The sequence below is a fragment of the Vipera ursinii genome, assembly GCF_947247035.1.
Source record: "Vipera ursinii genome assembly, chromosome: 2".
Taxonomy (NCBI): Eukaryota; Metazoa; Chordata; class Lepidosauria; order Squamata; family Viperidae; genus Vipera; species Vipera ursinii.
Window position 1 is genome coordinate 6,592,524 of NC_139513.1, and position 19,462 is coordinate 6,611,985.

Here is a 19,462-nt window from a genome sequence, read left to right on the forward strand (position 1 = left end):
AAGAAAGAGTTAATTAGCAAGGTGCATTCAAAAAGCCTTGACAAATTCTTAACACACACACACACACACACACACACACACACACACACATATCAGTCAGATAAAGGGTATGACTGACTGATGAGAACATAAAGAGTTCGAAATGATCATCTCAGCCTCCCAAAATTCTTTATTAGCAATTTGAATAATTTGCACAAATAATGAGCTGTCATAAGTTGACTATATCCTGTGGATAAGCCTTGAGTCAGGCCAAAACAGGAATGAAAGAGTTAAGTAGCAAGGTACACTCAAAAAGCCTTGACAAACGGGCCCAACTCTTAACATTAGACAGGGCTCAAGGGTACTGATTACTTAATAGGCATTAGAATACAGCACTAAAGTTAACTGTTACCAACCTAGAATACCATCAAACTCCATACACTGTAGCAGTAGCTGATGTTGTCTCCAGTGCTCCCATTGAAGGACAGCAGGAGTGGGTGTTGAGCTATCTTCCTCCAGCATCAGTTTCTGGACATGTCTTGACAGGAAGGATTATAACCAATACAGAACAGTGCCCCAGGGCTGGATTTGTGACTTTTCACTAAGATGCTAAGATTGTGCAGCTGTCCCTTTACATTTGGAACCATGGAAGAACTTCAGGATCCCAAGAGGAGAAGTTTCTTCTCACTCTAAGTTTCATAATTATAATCTTTAAGACCTCTTCTGCTACTTTTTGCCTTTGATGTAAACATCAGACTGAAGAAAGATGAAAGGGATCTTGCATCAGAAAAGGGACAGCACAAGTTAAGGGACAAGCAGAGGTTTTTCTCTTGAATGTATCTTTCTCTCCTTTCCAGGCGGAGATTGGTTTGTCTCTGTCTGAATCAGGAAAGTGAAGGTGCCTTGAATTTTTCTCATTCTTCTTGTTCATGTTCAGAAACAGGAAAGGAATTGATTCAATCCTATAAATTATGGATCTTCTGCTTCTGATTCTGCTGGTGTCTCAGGCAGTTTCTGTGAAACTTAGAATAAAATGTCCACTGAATTTTGAGAACCAAGATGAGAAAAAACCATGGAACTATTACAGTCCAGGAGACCATTTCATTGGCATAGTCACCACTGAAACAACATCATCACCTAGAACGTTGCCTTTCAACATGGCTCCTTCTAGTCAGTCTCGTTCGTAAGTTATTCAGTGTGATGGAGTTGCATTCATTTGCAGTTCTAACACTCTTTATTTCACTTACTCCTATATTGCAGGACCTGATTTCTTGAATCATTTTGATTTTCATGGCTCTCTTCTTTTGTCTTCTTTTGTGGAATATACTCAGATTCAAATATGTGGCAAATAAAACCTGAAGCCAGTCTTAGATTATTTATGCATTCCTGTCTAATAGTACGTTCATCACTGGGATACTGAGTTTGGTTTAACGTAGTGATTGAAAGGTTGTAGATTCCTCTGCCCAGCCCATTGCCATATTTAAATAACTGTTCATTCATATTCTATGCCTGATCCTTAGAGGAATAGAGGATAACTTTTTACAATTGCTTTTTTTGGTCCCTTATGAAATATCCTCTTCCTTACATAGTGATGATTATAAAGTTAGGGTTATATGCTTATACTTTAATGGATGAATAATTTTGAATACAGGTTACATGGTGGATGAAAATTAGGACTGCTGCAATAATGGTGTCTTTGTGATTTTTAGCCATGGTGGAGGACTATCTCCATCCCACCTTCTCAATAATAATAACAATAGCACTTATATACTGCTCCATAGTGCTTTAAAGCTCTCTCTCAGTAATCTACAATGTCGACATATTTCTCCCAACAATCTGGGTCCTCATTTTACCAATCTCAGAAGAAGGGAAGGCTGAGTCAACCTCAAGCACATCAGTATCAAACTCCTGGCAGTGGACAGAGTTAGCCTGCAATATTGCATTCTAACTACTGCACCAGCAGAGCTCCAACCTCCAACCTCCATCCCATCTTCGCAATGCTCATAAAACCTATCCGCTGATAGTTGGCTATCATTTAACTTTGGATCTGTATGGGCTTAAGACACAGTAGCCTTCTGGAGACAAAGAGGATTACATTGAAAAAATGTTGTTTCTATTGTTGATGATAATAACATGAACTTTTTTTTTACAGTAGGACAAATTATTTTAAACAGCTAATCCTAATTTTTGCCATTCAAATGGTCAACAAGAATCCCCAGTTTCTGCCCAATCTCACACTTGGCTACAATATCCATGACAACTATGTCAATGCCCTTGCCACTTCAGATGCCTTGATGGACATGCTCTCTACTGGAGAAGCCAACGTTCCCAACTACAGCTGTGGAAGGAAGGAAAACCTTTTGGCTCTTGTTGATGGAGCTAAGAGGGAGATCTCTATTCAGATGTCAACATTAGTAGGACCCTACAGAGTCCCACAGGTTTGTGTGTGTGTTTCTCTGTCTGACAAAGTGAGTGGGATTGTGGTGGATGAGTGATAAATCCACACATACTGTATTTTGTCTATGGAATTCAAGAGCTGCTTTTAATCATGGCCCTAGTAGGTTTTATGGCTATGGTTTGAATATACAATCATGAAGGGGAAAATAAAGGAGACATATCAAAGTCAAAAATAACAAAAAAAGCTTCTTTCAACATGTAAAAAACAAGAAAAAAGTTAAGGAAATGATTGGCCCATTAGTGGGAGAAAGTGGCAAGAAGGTGACAAGCAACAGGGAGAAAGCAGAACTATTTAACTCATTTTTTGCATCTGTCTTTACACAAAGGGAAAAAACAGCCCAACCTATTAAAACAGTACTGCAAAAAAACAGATTAGAAACACAAGCTAAGATAGGCAAGAAAATGGTAAGTGAGCACCTGTCTAGCCTAGACAAGTTCAAATCATCAGGACCAGATGGATTAAATCCCAAGGTTCTCAAGGAACTGGCAGATGTGATCTCAGAACCACTGAACTATATCTTTCAGAGATCCTGGAACACTGGGGAACTACCAGAGGATTGGAAAAGAGCTGATGTAGTTCCCATCTTCAAAAAAGGGGAAAAAATGGATCCTAGAAATTACAGACTTATCAGCCTGACCTCAATACCTGGGAAGATTCTGGAAAAGATAATCAAATAACAAATCATGGAACACCTAGAGGCAAACAACTCATTACCAAAAGCCAACACGGGTTTGTCAAAAACAGATCATGCCAGACAAATCTTATCACATTCTTTGACCAAGTGAAAAAATTAGTGGACCAGAGGAATGCTGTGGATATAATTTATTTGGACCTCAGTAAGCCATTTGATAAAGTAGATCACAACTTACTACTTGATAAGATAGAAAAATGTGGGTTAGACAGCATCACCACCAGATGGATTCATGGCTGACTGGCCGTACTCAGTGTGTAGTCCTCAATGGAACTGCATCTACATGGAGGGAAGTGAGCAGTGGGGTGCCCCAGGGCTCTGTTCTGGGCCCAGTGCTCTTCAAGATCTTCATCAATGATTTGGATGAGGGGATAGATGGGTAACATCAAATTTGTAGATGAAACCAAGCTGGCAGGAATAGCCAATACTCCAGAAGACAGGCTTAAGATATAGACTTGACAGACTTCAACATTGGGCACTATCTAAGAAAAAGAAATTCAATGGTGAAAAAAGTAAGGTTCTACATTTAGGCAAGAAAAACCAAATGTACAGGCATAGTTTAGGAGGTATTTTGCTTAATAGTAGTAACTGTGAGAGGGACCTAGGAGTCCTAGTGGACAATCACTTAAATATGAGCCAGCAGTATGCTGCAGCTGCCAAAAAAGCAAACACTGTGCTAGGCTTCATTAACAGAGGAATAGAATCAAGATCACTTGAAGTGTTATTACAATGCCTTGGTAAGGCCACACTTGGAATACTGCATCCAGTTTTGGTCCCCACGATGTAGAAAAGATGTTGAGATTCTAGAAAGAGTACAGAGAACAGCAACAGAGATGATTAGGGGAGCGGAGGCTAAAACTTACAAGGAACGGTTGCTGGAATTGGGTATGTCTAGTTTAATGAAGAGAAGGACAAGGGGGAACATGATAGCAATGTTCCAATATCTCATGGGTTGCCACAAAGAAGAGGGAGTCAAGCTAAAAGCACCTGAAGGCCAGACAAGAAGCAATGGATGGAAACTAACCAAAGAGAGAAGCAACCTAGAACTAAGGAGAAAATTCCTGACAGCAGTTAGAACAATTAATCAGTGGAACAACCTGCCTCTAGAAGTGGTGAATGCTCCCGACACTGGAAGTTTTTAAGAAGAGATTGGACAGCCATTTGTCTGAAATGGTATAGGGTTTGTTGCCTGAGCAGGGGGTTGGACTAGATGACCTTCAAGGTACCGTCCAACATTATTATTATTATTATTATTATTATTATTATTATTATTATTATTATTATTATTATTATTATTATTATTATTATTAATTATTATTATTATTTTGTTGTAATTTCTTCCCTTTTTCACTTGTTGATTTTCTTTTTTGAATGGTCTGTTGATGCTGTTTATGTCTATGTGCCTGTCAATGGCTGATTTGTCAGAGTGCCAGGATTCCAGGAACTCTCTAGGGTGTTTGGATTTGGCTTGGTTCTAGGATGGTCACAGTTTCCCTTTTGAAATTATAGTTAAATCTGTCCATGTGTGGTGAAATTAATGCGTTTTTCATCTTGTCTTCTAACTGCTAGTTGATGTTTTTGGATGTGCTATGGTAATCTTCTGCCTGTTTGTCCTACTTGGCAGCTGTTGCAGTTCTTACACTGTATGTGATAGATAATTCTTTTTCTTCTTCCTTTTTCTAATGTTCAGGATTGCTGTAGTGTATTTGTGCTGATCTAAATACCGTATTTTTCAGACCATAAGACGCACCTGACCATAAGACGCACCCAGTTTTTAGAGCAGGAAAACAAGAAAAAAATATTCTGAACCAAATAGTACCGGTATACTAAAACAGGGCTTTTCAACCTTTTCATCCATTGTACCACTTTTAGGACAAGGCAATGTCCGAGTACCACCAGTTGCCCAGCAAGGTGTCAAAAACTTGACCCCCCCCCAAAAGGGAAAAAATGATAAAGGACAGGTAGTCCTCGACTTACAACGATTCACTTAGTGACTGTTCAAAGTTACGATGGCACTGAAAAGTGACTTATGACCATTTTTCACACTTATGACCGTTGTAGCATCCCCAGGGTCATGTGATTTATATTCGGATGCTTGGCAACCGATTCATATTTATGATGGTCACATTGTTCCAGGGTCATGTGATCACCTTTTGCAACCGTCTGACAAGCAAAGTTAGTGGGGAAACCAGATTCACTTAACAATCATGTTACTAATTTAATTTTTCTCTCTCCTTCTCTTTCTCTCCCTCTCTCCCCCTCCCTCTTTCTTTCTCTCTCCTCTCTCTCCCTCTTTCTCTCTCTCTCCCTCTCCCTATTTTTTCTTTCCCTCTCTTTCTCCCTCTTTCTCTCTTTCCCTCTATTTTGTTCCCTTTCTTTCTCCTTCTCTCTCTCTCCCTCTTTTTCTCCCTCTCTATTTTTCTTTTTCCCTCTCTTTCCCTCTCTTTCTCTCTCTCCCTCTATTTCCCTCCCTCTTTCTTTCTCCTTCTCTCTCTCTCCCTCTTTCTCTCTCTCTCCCTTTCTTTCTCTCCCTCTCTTTCCTTCTCCCCCCCTCTCTCTCCCTCTATTTCTCTCCCTTTCTTTCTCCACCTCTCTCTCTCCCTCTTTCTCTCCCTCCCTATTTCTTTCTCCTTCTCTCTCTCCCTTTCTCTCTCTCTATTTCTCTCTCTCCCTCCCTCTCCCATTGTCCCTTCCTTCTTTCCTTCCTTCCTTCCTTTCTTCCTTCCCTCCCTCTTTGTCCTTCCCTCTCTGCATTAGAGTAGTACCCGCAGAGGTGGCCCTGCGGCCCAGCTTTCTCTTGCAGAAAGCAAGCTGAAACGGAGCGAGGGAGATTGCCAGGAATGCGATCTCGTGCTCCTGCAATCTCCCTCACTCGGTTTCAGCTTCCCTTGCTACAAGAGAAAGCAGGCTGAAACGGAGTGAGGGAGATTGCAGCAGCGTGAGATCGCGTTCCTGGCAATCTCCCTTGCTCCATTTCAGCCTGCTTTCTCTTGTAGCAAGGGAAGCTGAAACCGAGCAAGGGAGATTGCAGGAGCGCGAGATCGGTGTTTCTCAGCATGTGCCGATTCGTGCTCCTGGCAATCTCCATTGCTTTCCACTTGTGGAGGTTGGGGCTGGCCATACGGATCACCTTCAGACCATAAGACGCACCCTCGTTTCCCCCCCGACTTTTGCGTCTTATGGTCCAAAAAATATGGTAATGTCCAATCAAGGAACCACCAAGATCACTTCCATCCATACTGATAGGGAGGCAACCAGAATATAAAATGAGAGCAAACCCCATTCCTTACTAGCACTGATGAAGTTATCTAGTTTGGTAATGAAATGCCTGCAAGAAAACAACCAAGTTCAGAAAGTATCAAGGAACTTGTGTTTCATCATTAAGCTATAAATATTCTTCTCCATTAATTCTGTGATTTTTAATAAATAAATCTCTAATTTATTGACTTTGAAATGACATCATAGCCATTAGTAGGTGTTTCATAATGAGCCAATAAACATCTAACCTTTTTCTAGGGGTAATTTACTCAGAGATTGGATCTAAGCTTCCTCTTCAACAAAGGAGCTGATTTAGAACAAGGGCACAATCAAATTTACTGCATAAAATAAAAATTAAAAAACCATAATATTCCAGCTTCCTTATCCCTATATATTACAGTCTATAATGCCAAGATTACTGAAATGCTTACTGTATATGTAGAGATGATATTTAGTTCTTAAAATAAATCACAAGTAGAACAAACAAAATCACAGCATCTTAAAAGTATCTTATAGGTGGATAAAAGGACTTCAGCTGCTTTCCTCAGAGCTGCTTTCTGAATTTATTTACTTTGTTCTTTGTTTAAAATCAGGAAATATATTTAGTACTCTAAAAATTAAAGTTATGGAAAATGAGAGAATCCCAAAATTCTGTCTTTTAGAACAAACATTTTAATTAAACACCTCTTGGATTGTACAACTGACAAATTGTATCAGGATTATTGGTTTCTCTGTCTTTTGCACAGCTGGAGAATGAGCTAAAAAGATTGCTGCAGAAAGAATTCCAGATATTGAAGTAGAGAAAGATATGGCCATCTTCAGGAAGGCTGGCACATTGAAATGGATGAGCTACTACAAACAGACATTTCAAATTGCCAAGTATTTCAATGTAAAAACGCAAAACCATGTTAGGGTGGTAGTCAAGATTTGAGCAGTTGGACACAATGATTACTTATGGAAGATTTAACTAATCCTTTTACATGCTTGTATTTGCAAAGCTCCAGAGATAGAAGAAATAATACATCCATTATTCTAATTCAACTGTATGAGGAAGAGAGAGATAAGCAAACTTATGTGATTCTTATATTGAAAAAACCATATTTCCTATATGGTCAGAAATAAAAAAACACAATGTATAATAGAGACATTTATTTGAACAAAACTATTCTTGATGATTCTATGGGACAAGTCTCTCCCCATCTTCCAGCTGGTGTCAATTTTGATGGTGTTCAGCCACTGTATTCTTTGGCAGCCTGGTTTCCTTTTACTGTTAATGTGGAATAGAAATATGTTTTGCAATCTTTATTCTTTTTAACTTTTTTATTTTTATATACAATCTTGTTAATGTTCTGTATGTTAAATCCTGTATCTTGATATGGTTTGAGCAATTAACAGTCTATTATTCTAATATGTTCCTGAGTAGTGTTTCTTAAAATCTAGCATTTGTGACTTGATCATACTCCAAATATAGCATAGCATTCTTCATTGCTTTTTTCAGATCAGTGATGCAATTGTTTCAGAGGCTCTGAATGATAAAAATCAATTTCCTTTTTTCCACGGGATTCTACCCAAAAAAGGGGTCACGTATCCAGCAATTGTCCAACTGCTCCTCCATTTCAGATGGATCTTGATCGGGCTGTTTACTTCAGACACAGAAGAGGGAGAGAATTTCATGAGGACCTTAACTTCTATGCTTGTCAGGAATGGAATCTGTGTTGTTATATCACGACGATTCTCAGCAACTGGACATACAGCACCCCTCAGGGAGGCCGTCTCTAAGTGGAGACAAGTCAATGTTTTTTTGAACTACATAGAAACTGTTAACATTTGGGACAGAATTCTTACTATTCATTTTACTTTTAAATGTTTGTCAGGATCCATTGAATGGAAAGTATGGATCATGGAAAGCATTGATCATTTGGTATTGGCACGGCGGAACCTTTACAAATATGTCCATAGTATTTGGAGCTTTGCTTTTCAAGAAAAAAAAAGGCCAAAAGGTGATGCCCTTGGAACCAAACTCTATGTACAATTGGAAGATCGGTATTTTCGCTGTTCTTTTTCAAAGCACGCTTTTTCTGTCAAAGGTCGGAAAAGATGCACCCAAAGAGCACCACTGATGTCTGAAGAGGAAGGGAGGAGGATATGGATCCCATTTCATCTCCATTTGCACAGTGTTGTTAAGACTCTCGCCTATGCTTTGAAAGCTGCATATTCTTCCAAATCCAGGAGGAGAAGCAAGAAGGGCCGAGAGAGGCTGCAGCCATGGCAGGTATGGATCCTTGAAACTCTGCAGGGGATGAACCTTCTCAAACTCCTTGTGCTACAAAAGGCCAACAGGTTGGCCAATCTAACTTTTGTTGTTGTTAGTTGTGAAGTCGTGTCCATCCCATCGCAACCCAATGGACAACATTCCTCCAGGCCTTCCTGTCCTCTACCATCTTCTGGATTCTATTTAAGCTCATGCCTACTGCTTCACTGACTCCATCCAGCCACGTCATTCTCTGTTATCCCCTTCTTCTCCTGCCCTCAATCTTTCCCAGCATTAGGCTCTTCTCCAGTGAGAACTTCCTTCTCATTAGGTGGCCAAAGTATTTGAGTTTCAACTTCAGGATCTGGCCTTCTAAAGAGTATCTCCTCTAGGACTGACCGGTTTGATCGCCTTGCAGTCCAGGGGACTCACAGGAGTCTTCTCCAGCAGCATAATTCAAAGGCCTCAATTCTTTGGTGCTCAGTCTTTCTTATGGTCCAACTTTCACAGCCATACATTGCAACTGGGAAAACCATGACCTTGACCATACCCACTTTTGTTGGCAGGGTGATGTCTCTGCTTTTTAGTATGCTGTCTAGATTTGCCATAGCTTTCCTCCTCAGGAGCAAACATCTTTTAATTTCTTGGCTGCAGTCCCCATCGGCAGTGATCTTGGAGCCCAAGAAAATAAAATGGGCTATTCAAAATCTTGAAAAACAATGCAGTAAAAGTGCTACACTCAATTTGCCAGCAAATTTGGAAAACTCAACAGGGGCCACAGGATTGGAAAAAGTCAGTTTACATTCCAATTCCAAAGAAAGGCAGTGCCAAAGAATGTTCAAACTATTGAACCATTGCACTCATTTCACATGCTGGCAAAATTATGCTTAAAATCCTACAAGCTAGACTCCAGCAGTATGTGGATCGAGAACTACAGAAGTACAGGCAGGATTTCAAAGAGGCAGAGGAACTAGAGATCAAATTGCCAACATATGCTGGATCATGGAGAAAGCTAGAGAGTTCCAGAAAAACATCTACTTTTGCTTCATTGACTATGCTAAAGCCTTTGATTGTGTGGATCACAACAAACTGTGGCAAGTTCTTAAAGAGATGGGAATAACAGACCATCTTATTTGTCTGAGAAACCTATATGCGGGTCAAGAAGCAACAGCGAGAACTGGACACGGAACCACTGATTGGTTCAAAATTGGGAAAGGAGTCCGGCAAGGCTGTATACTGTCGCCCTGCCTATTTAACTTATATGCAGAGCACATCATGAGAAAGGCAGGGCTAGATGAATCAAAAGTTGGAATTAAAATTGCCAGGAGAAATATCAACAACCTAAGATATGCAGATGATACCACTCTAATGGCAGAAAGTGAAGAGGAACTAAAGAGCCTCTTGATGTGGGTGAAGAAGGAGAGTGGAAAAGTGGGCTTAAAACTCAACATTAAGAAAGCCAAGATCATGGCATCCGGCCCTCTCAATTCCTGGCAAATAGATGGGGAAGAAATGGAGGTAGTGACATTTTATTTTCCTGGGCTCTAAGATCACCACAGATGGGGACTTCAGCCAAGCTGGCAGGAATAGCCAATACTCCAGAAGATAGGGTTAAAATACAGGAGCATCTGGACAGACTCGAACACTGGGCGCTATCTAACAAAATGAAATTCAATGGTGAAAAAAGTAAGGTTCTACATTTAGGCAGGAAAAATCAAATGCACAGGTATAGTATAGGTGGTACCTTGCTCAATAGTAGTAACTGTGAGAGGGATCTTGGAGTCCTAGTAGACAATCACTTCAATATGAGCCAGCAGTGTGCTGCAGCTGCCAAAAAAAGCCAACACAGTGCTAGGCTGCATTAACAGAGGGATAGAATCAAGATCACGTGAAGTACTAATACCAATTTACAATGCCTTGGTAAGGCCACACCTGGAATACTGCATCCAGTTTTGGTCACCACGATGTAAAAAAGATGTTGAGACTCTAGAAAGGGTACAGAGAAGAGCAAAAAAGATGATTGGGGGACTGGAGGCTAAAACATATAGGGAACGGTTGCTGGAATTGGGTATGTGTAGTTTAATGAAGAGAAGGGTGAGGGGTGACATGATAGCAGTATTCCAATATCTCAGGGGCTGCCACAAAGAAGAGGGAGTCAAGCTATTCTCCAAAGCACCTGAAAGCAGGACAAGAAGCAACGGATGGAAACTAGTCGAGAAGCAACCTAGAACTAAGGAGAAACTTCCTGACAGAACAATTAACCAGTGGAACAACCTTCCTCCAGAAGTGGTGAATGCTCCAACACTGGAAGTTTTTAAGAAGAGACTGGACAGCCATTTGTCTGAAATGGTATAGGGTTTCCTGCCTTAGCAGGGGGTTGGACTAGATGACCTCCAAGGTACCTTCCAACTTTTTATTATTATTGTTATTGAATACTCCTTTCCATTGCGGACTAGTGTAGAAGAAACATTCAAATGCAAACGTGGGATTTTAAAAATGCAAGGCTTCTGGTTTTAAAACCCCTGATTTGTCTATTTTAGTTTCATCCATTTCTGGAAAAGAATGAGTTCTTCAATATTTCTCATCAGAAATTGTACTTGGACCAGAATGGAGATGTAGCTGCAGAGCTCAATGTCATAAGCTGGGTGCTTCTTCCCAGGATGGTTCCCCTCGACAAGCAAATGGGGAGTGTTGAAAGGCAGAAATTTATTATCAATAAAGAAACTCTGTCATGGCTAAACTTGCACAACAAGGTAGGAGAAAAATGATCTCTATTTCCTAAAGCCTGATGACCTGGCTAAGCATAAACTGAATCTCACGGTTTTCTTATATTACTTGGAGGGCTTCAGTATTGAGGGGTCTTTTGCATGCTAAAATATGAAACACTGTTTTAAGCTGATACTGCGCTATCCACCATGGGATGCTGGATGATGCATTTTTAGGACAGAGGTCATGACTCTTTTGTGCATCCTTGGTAATCTAGTATCTCCATAAAACTGATGAGAGAGGCTCTCAAGTGCCAACAATTGTGGTACAGATGAATTTAACTTTGCTTGTTTCTTATTCTAAAATAGCAGAGAAGACAATTCTGTCAAAGAGTTCCCAAGTTCAGGTTTGGACTGAATTGAACAAAATTGAATCAAGACTGGTGAGAAATCCCCATGGTCCATGTGGCAACTATACTATACCTTGGGATTCAGATTTTCTTGGCTGGAGAGAGTGTCCCTTGAAAGGGAAGGGAAGGTCCATAGCCGTAATGATTTTAAGCAGGACAGAAGTGGCCAGAATTATCCCTGGTTTCCTTTCACCCTACTGGAATAGAGCAATGGGCCTTCTGTTCTTTGGAAGGAGGTCCAAGGCATTCAGTTCAACTGTAGTCACAGTGATTTGGTCTGATGTGAGATAATGCCCTGACCCAGAAAACTGGAGCACTGAAACATGACTTTGATCGAAGGAGAACAACACTTCAAGATAAAAGAAATCCTAGATTCTAGGAAGCACCACAGAACAATTCAATACTTAGTAACTTGGAAACACCTCCCCTCCTCAGAAAATGAGTGGGTCAATAAATGTCACATTAGAGCACCCAAGTTGCTAAAGAAGTTTCATACAGAATATCCCAGCAGACCGGGCTAACATCTATATTTTTGTCTCCTCTACAGGTGGATCTCTCCTATTTTTAAAGGGGGGGACAGGATGTCAGAATCCATTTATATTTCATTTCTAACTGTCTCTTCTGTGCAAAACCCAAATTTCACCCTTCCCTGGATTCTGCCATTCCCAAGGAGGAGAGGGAATAAACATGGGGGTTTATTGCTTACATTTCTTTCCTTAGATGTAACTTTTTGTTTATTTTGCCTGCCTGTTACCTATCACAATAAGATCGATGAGAGGCATTTTCTCTCTCATCTTATGGGCAACTAAGAAAGGGGATGGGGGAATCTGGTTTGTTTCTCTGGATGGAATATGAATGGGAGGGATTGATTCTGCTACGAATGGACTGATGTTTCTCCTTTTTCCACGAGGGGCTTACCACCTGGAACTTACCACCTGGACTGAATGAATTGAGGGGTGGAGTTTGCTTGGGGACACTTTAAAAAGGACCCAGATTATTGGGGGCAATAAGCTGACTTTGTATTAATGCCGCTGGGGGGGGGGGGCGAAAGCCCTAATAAGCAGGCATATACATAGAATGAAGGCTATTGCTAAGCACATTGATTTGTGCTTTAAATTGTAAGCCGCCCTGAGTCTTCGGAGAAGGGCGGGATATAAATGGGATTAAAATAAAAATAAATAAAATAAAATAAAAATATTGATTTGTGAGGGGATTCTTCAGATTCTGTCTATTATACCCTCTATCATCTTTATTTTAGTAGAAGTTCCTGCTTGGCTAATCTTGTCTCCAAGAGTCTTTCTTTCTTAAGATGTGGATTGAAGTAGGTTCTGACACCTTTCCTATTTCCGATATTGGAAATAACAAGGGACAATTGGAAAGTAAATGGTACTTAGATTTGGCCTTTGGCTTGTAAGAGGGCATTTCATCTGATAAACCTTGAATGATATTGTTTATCATGTTCTTAGCTACCTTAAGGGTTTCTGGGCAGAAATGAAGCTCAAAATTTAATTAATAATAAACATGGGCCTGTCTTTCTATGCCAGTTGGTGTCATCTAACTATAGTTCTTCAACAGAAAGGACTTTGTCTTGCATATCTATCTGGGCCTTAGAAATAACTCTATGTCATATAACCACAGTTCTAGAAACTAGGCACTCAGTTTTATTCTCATTTGACCATGATGGCAGACATATAAATTAAAGAAAAAAATACCTATAAGTAAAGAACATCTCCTGTAAAGTTATCAACCCTAATTTGCAAAAAACAAAAACAAAAAACTAAACTAAACAAAACAAAAGCCTATATATCTTAACTGGGAGACTATTTTAGACTACTTTCAAGTGGAACAATGTTTTATTTTGTCTTTAAGAAACATTTGCAGTTCCTACCAGTCATAGTCAACCCTGACTGCTCTGCAGAACTGTAGATCCTGAAGCTAAAACTCAAATACTTTGGCCACCTAATGAGAAGGAAGGACTCACTGGAGAAGAGCCTACTGTAATGCTGGGAAAGGTTGAGGGCAATAGAAGAAGGGGACAACAGAGAATGAGGTGGCTGGATGGAGTCACTGAAGCAGTAGGCGTGAGCTTAAATGGACTCCAGAAGATGGTAGAGGACAGGAAAGCCTGGAGGAACGTTGTCCATAGGGTCGCGATGGGTTGGACACGACTTTGCAACTAACAACAACAACAAACCAGTCATAGATTTGTTTCTTCATCAAAGTTTTACTCTGTTTTCATAAATCTAATATAACAAAATTTTAAGAAATCTGTCAGTTGTTGTATCTCCCAGAACCTTTTAGAACTAATCAGTGATTTCATATTTACCTAAGTGAAGCTGGGAGACTACTTGGCAAATATTCATGGTGACCTCCATTTTCTATCCTAACATGTTTTCTTTGCAATTCCTTATTTTTCTCCTTAGCCTTTGCCTCAGTCCAAATGTGTGGAAAGTTGTCATCCTGGATTTGTCAAGCAGAAGCGAGAAGGAGAGCCAGTTTGCTGCTACGACTGCATTCCTTGTCCAAAGGGGACCATCTCCATTCAAGAAGGTAGGAGACAGCAAAAAAAAAAAAAAAAAAAAAAGGAGGGGTGCAGGCCTTGTGGGAGTAAATACATACATTCAGAGCATTTCCAATGAACCACAAGTTAAAAGACAGATTGAAGATCAACTATTTTCTTCTTTATTTTGAATTATTTTTTTTAATCCCATTTATATCTCACCCTTCTCTGAAGACTCAGGGCGGCTTACAATCTAAAGCACAAATCAATGTGCTTAGCAATAGCCTTCATTCTATGTATATGCCTGCTTATTAGGGCTTTCGCCCCCCCAACAGCATTATTACAAAGTCAGCTTATTGCCCCCAACAATCTGGGTCTTCATTTTACCTACCTCGGAAGGATGGAAGACTGAGTCAACCTTGAGCCTGGTGGGACTCGAACCTGCACTAATTGCAGGCAGCTGGTGTTACGTAAGGAGGCATTAGCCCACTGCTCCACCAAGGCTCTTTAGTGGAATGCAATGGAATAGCTTTATTTGGTCAAGTGTGATTAGGGAAACAAGGAATTTGTTTCTGGTGCAGAAACTTTCAGTGTAATCTAATAGGAAGAAATAAGAGGTTGTGGCCGAGTGGGAAACCTTTATTACTGCCAGATAAAATATCACCCCTGTTCTTTAATTTGGAGATTTTCTTGTATATTTTGACTTCCACGAACATTTGATTTCTTTAAAACTTGAGGAATTATCTAAGGATAATTATTGGAAAGATTTTTGCAATGTATTCTATATAGGCCTCCACGTGAGGATCATAGGGAAGGTACTGCTGGTGCACAATGAGGTGCTGTAGGCAATTATAAAGACTCTCATTCCACTCATATTACCACTGCTCCCATCAGTCTTTTCGGATTATACCGTAACTAGAGCTTTCTCTGCCAGTTTACTAGAGTTCACGATAGACATCCTCTGAGTCCAGTATATTAAGAATATCTACAGAGATTCTCAGTCATCCAGGTCATGGAGGTCCCAAGGCTCCTTTTCAAAAGGCACTTGGACTTTCTTTGTTTTCCTTGAAGATGTTTATTTATTTATTTATTTATTTAATTTATATACCGCCCTTCTCTCAAGAGACTCAGGGCGGTTAACAGGGCAATACGTAAAAGACAGATACAAAAGTTAAAATTATTAAATCATGATTAAACAATGCCCATAGTACAAATTTAAAATTAAAGTCATAATAACAAACCCACCCCATCCCATCAGGCCAGGCCCGCTTCCTTAAAGAGATGGGTTTTAAGGTCGCGCCGGAAGGAGCGGAGGTCGGGCGCCATCCGGAGCTCTACCGGAAGATGGTTCCATAAGTCCGGTGCACCCACAGAGAACGCTCTCCCCCTGGGGGCCACCAGTCGGCATTCTTTGACCGGCGGCACCCTGAGGAGGCCCTCTCTGTGGGAGCATACTGGGCGGAGGGAAGTTGACGCCGGCTGCAGGTGCTCCCCAAGGTATTCTGGACCCATGCCATGGAGGGCTTTGTAGGTCATTACCAACACCTTGAACCTCACCCGGAAGACAACTGGCAACCAATGCAGCTCGCAGAGCAAAGATGTAACATGGGAGTATCGGGAGACCCCCGACACAACTCTCGCGGCTGCATTCTGTGCCAGCTGGAGCCTCCGAGTGGTCTTCAAGGGTAGCCCCATGTACAGAGCGTTGCAGTAATCAAGACGAGAGGTCACGAGCGCATGAGTGACCGTGCGTAAGGCATCCCGGTCTAGATAGGGCCGCAACTGGTGCACCAGGCGAACCTGGGCGAACGCCCCCCTAGTTACAGCTACAATATGGTCTTCTAAAGAGAGCTGTGAATCTAGGAGGACTCCCAAGTTGCGAGCCCTATCTACAGGAGGTAATGACTCACCCCCCATAATGAGGGGTGGGATATCCTGAATATCCCGGGATGCCGGTAAGCACAGCCACTCCATCTTGTCGGGGTTGAGACGAAGCCTGTTCCTCCCCATCCAGACCCGGACCGCCTCCAGGCACCGGGACATCACGTCGAGGGCATCACTGGGGTGGTTTGGGGTCGAAATGAAAAGTTGGGTATCATCAGCATACTGATGATACCCAACTCCAAAACCACGAATGATCTCACCCAGCGGTTTCATGTAGATGTTGAACAGAAGGGGCGAGAGGACCGACTCCTGAGGGACTCCACAAGCGAGAGGCCTCGCGGTCGACCTCTGCCCCCCCGTCAACACCGACTGCGAGCGTCCCAGGAGATAGGAGGAGAACCACTGAAGAACCGTGCCTCCCACTCCCAGTCCCCTGAGACGCCGCAGCAAGATACCATGGTCGATGGTATCGAAAGCCGCTGAGAGGTCTAATAGGACTAGAACAGAGGAGTATCCTCTGTCCCGAGCCCTCCAGAGATCATTCACCAGCGCGACCAATGCCGTCTCCGTGCTGTACCCAGGCCTGAAGCCCGATTGGTACGGGTCCAGATAATCCGCTTCATCCAGGACCAGAGGGAGCTGATGCGCCACCACACTCTCAACAACCTTCGCAAGGAAGCGAAGGTTGGAGACCGGACGAAAGTTATTTAAAACAGCCGGATCCAAGGTAGGCTTCTTGAGGAGAGGTCTCACCACCGCCTCCTTCAAGGCGGCGGGAAAACTGCCCTCACTCAAAGAAGCAGCTATAACTGCCTGGAACCAGCTTCGTGTCCCCTCCCGGGCTGCATAAACCAGCCAGGAAGGGCACGGGTCCAATAAACATGTGGTGGAGCTCAGCCTCCCCATGATCCTGTCCACTTCCTCCGGAGTCACAGGATTGAACTCCTCCCAGATGACATCGACAAGATCACTCGTGTCCTGATCGTCCGATACTGCCCAGTCGGAGTCCAAACCGGTCCGAATCCGAGCGATTTTGTCCGACAGATGTTGACTAAATTCCTCGGCACGCCCCTGCAAGGGATCCTCACTGACCTCCTGGTTGAGGAGGGAGCGGGTCACCCTAAACAGGGCGGCCGGGCGATTATCTGCGGACGCGATGAGGGCAGCGAAATAGTTAGATCTCGCTACCCTCATCGCAGCGAGATAAGACCTAATATGGGTTCTTAGTCGCAATCAGTCGGATTCAGATTGGGTGGACCTCCAGACGCTCTCTAGGCCCCTTCTCATCCAAGAAGCTGAACTGAACTGAAGAAGCTTCTTGGAGGAGAAACTAAATGTCTTCAAGGAAAACAAACAAAGTCTAGTTGCCTCTTGAAAAAGCATCTTTGGGTGGCATATTAAGAAATGCCGTCCTGCAGGACTCATGAAGTGTATTTAGAAAGATTAATTGATTCATTATTAATCTTTAATACTATAGGTTCCTATTGAGATTATAGACATTAAACATAAAATGACTCAGGTCCTAAGATATCCCCAAATTCTACAGATCTTAGTTATGTATTTATTACAAAACAGTATTTTTATTAGCTTTATTTTATTTTGTTAGGAGATGTTAGATGTTAAAACATGCATTTAGGAAAATGTTCCTGGTATCAGATGTTGTCCCAAGAAGCTACTTCTAAAATTGTTAGTGGAAAGATTAATAATAATAATAATAATAATAATAATAATAATAATAATAATAATAATAATAATAATAATAATAATAATAATAGAAGAGCAACAAAGATGATTGGGGGACTGGAGGCTAAAACATATAGGGAACGGTTGCTGGAATTGGGTATGTGTAGTTTAATGAAGAGAAGGGTGAGGGCTGCCACAAAGAAGAGGGAGTCAAGCTATTCTCCAAAGCACCTGAAAGCAGGACAAGAAGCAACGAATGGAAACTAGTCAAGGAGAGAAGCAACCTAGAACTAAGGAGAAACTTCCTGACAGTTAGAACAATTAACCAGTGGAACAACCTGCCTCCAGAAGTGGTGAATGCTCCAACACTGGAAGTTTTTAAGAAGAGACTGGACAACCATTTGTCTGAAATGGTATAGGGTTTCCTGCCTGAGCAGGGGGTTGGACTAGATGACCTCCAAGGTCCCTTCCAACTTATTATTATTATTAATAATTCTTTTGGTATTCTCAGATACAGAAAAATGCACCAAGTGCTCTGATGATCAATATCCAAATGAGAATCGAGTCCAATGTATCCCCAAAATTATATCCTTCCTGTCTTATGAAGAACATCTGGGTATCATCCTGGTCTCCTTTGTCCTACTCTTGTTCTCAACAACAACCCTTGTTTTAATAATATTCATTAAATACCGAGAAACTCCAATTGTCAAAGCCAACAACCGAGACCTCTCTTACATCCTCCTGGTCTCCCTCCTGCTTTGTTTCTTGTCTTCTTTTCTCTTCATTGGTCAGCCAAGGAATGTCACTTGCCTTCTACGACAAACAGTGTTCAGCACTGTCTTCTCAGTTGCAATTTCTTCTCTCTTGGCCAAAACAACCACTGTGGTGCTGGCTTTCTTAGCCACAAAACCAGGAAACCGAGTGAAGAGGTGTTTGGGGAAGAGCTTGGCCAATTCCATCATCCTTTCTTGTTCTGCTGTACAAATCATCATTTGTTCCATCTGGTTGGGAGTTTCTCCTCCATTTCCTGACTTTGACTTCCACTCCCAGTCTGGAGAGATCATATTGCAATGCAATGAAGGCTCTGTTGTCATGTTCTACATCAACCTCAGCTACATGGGCTTCCTGGCTGACATCTGCTTCACAGTGGCTTTCCTGGCCAGGAATCTCCCTGGGGCCTTCAATGAAGCCAAGCTGATCACCTTCAGCATGCTGGTATTCTGCAGTGTCTGGATCTCCTTTCTGCCCACCTACCTAAGCACCAAAGGGAAATACATGGTGGCTGTGCAGGTCTTCTCCATCTTGGCCTCCAGTGCTGGTCTGCTGGGCTGCATCTTCATCCCCAAGTGCTACATAATCATTCTGAGGCCAGACATGAATATAAAGGAACAGCTTACAACCAGAAGAAATGTAGAAATGTGATACAGAGGAATTTTAAGCCTCAACATTTTCCAACCATCCATACCTAGGAATTGATCAAACTGTTCTCCATATCTAAGTGGGCCAGTGATTTTATTTGAAATAATTAAAAGGCATTTGGGAATTAATGTCCACACCCATGTACAGTAAAATTCCAAAGTGTCCACTGAGCTTTATTGAATTCTGAAGGGAGCATATCTGTCTAATGCCTTTAGCCTATTGAG

At 41.7% G+C, this 19,462-nt stretch overlaps 1 long non-coding RNA gene across 1 annotated transcript in view; it reads right to left on the reverse strand.

Annotated features, from left to right (window-relative positions):
* Positions 1-19,462, reverse strand: part of LOC310635946 — an 871,275-nt gene that overhangs the window by 452,396 nt on the left and 399,417 nt on the right. The window lies entirely within an intron of this gene.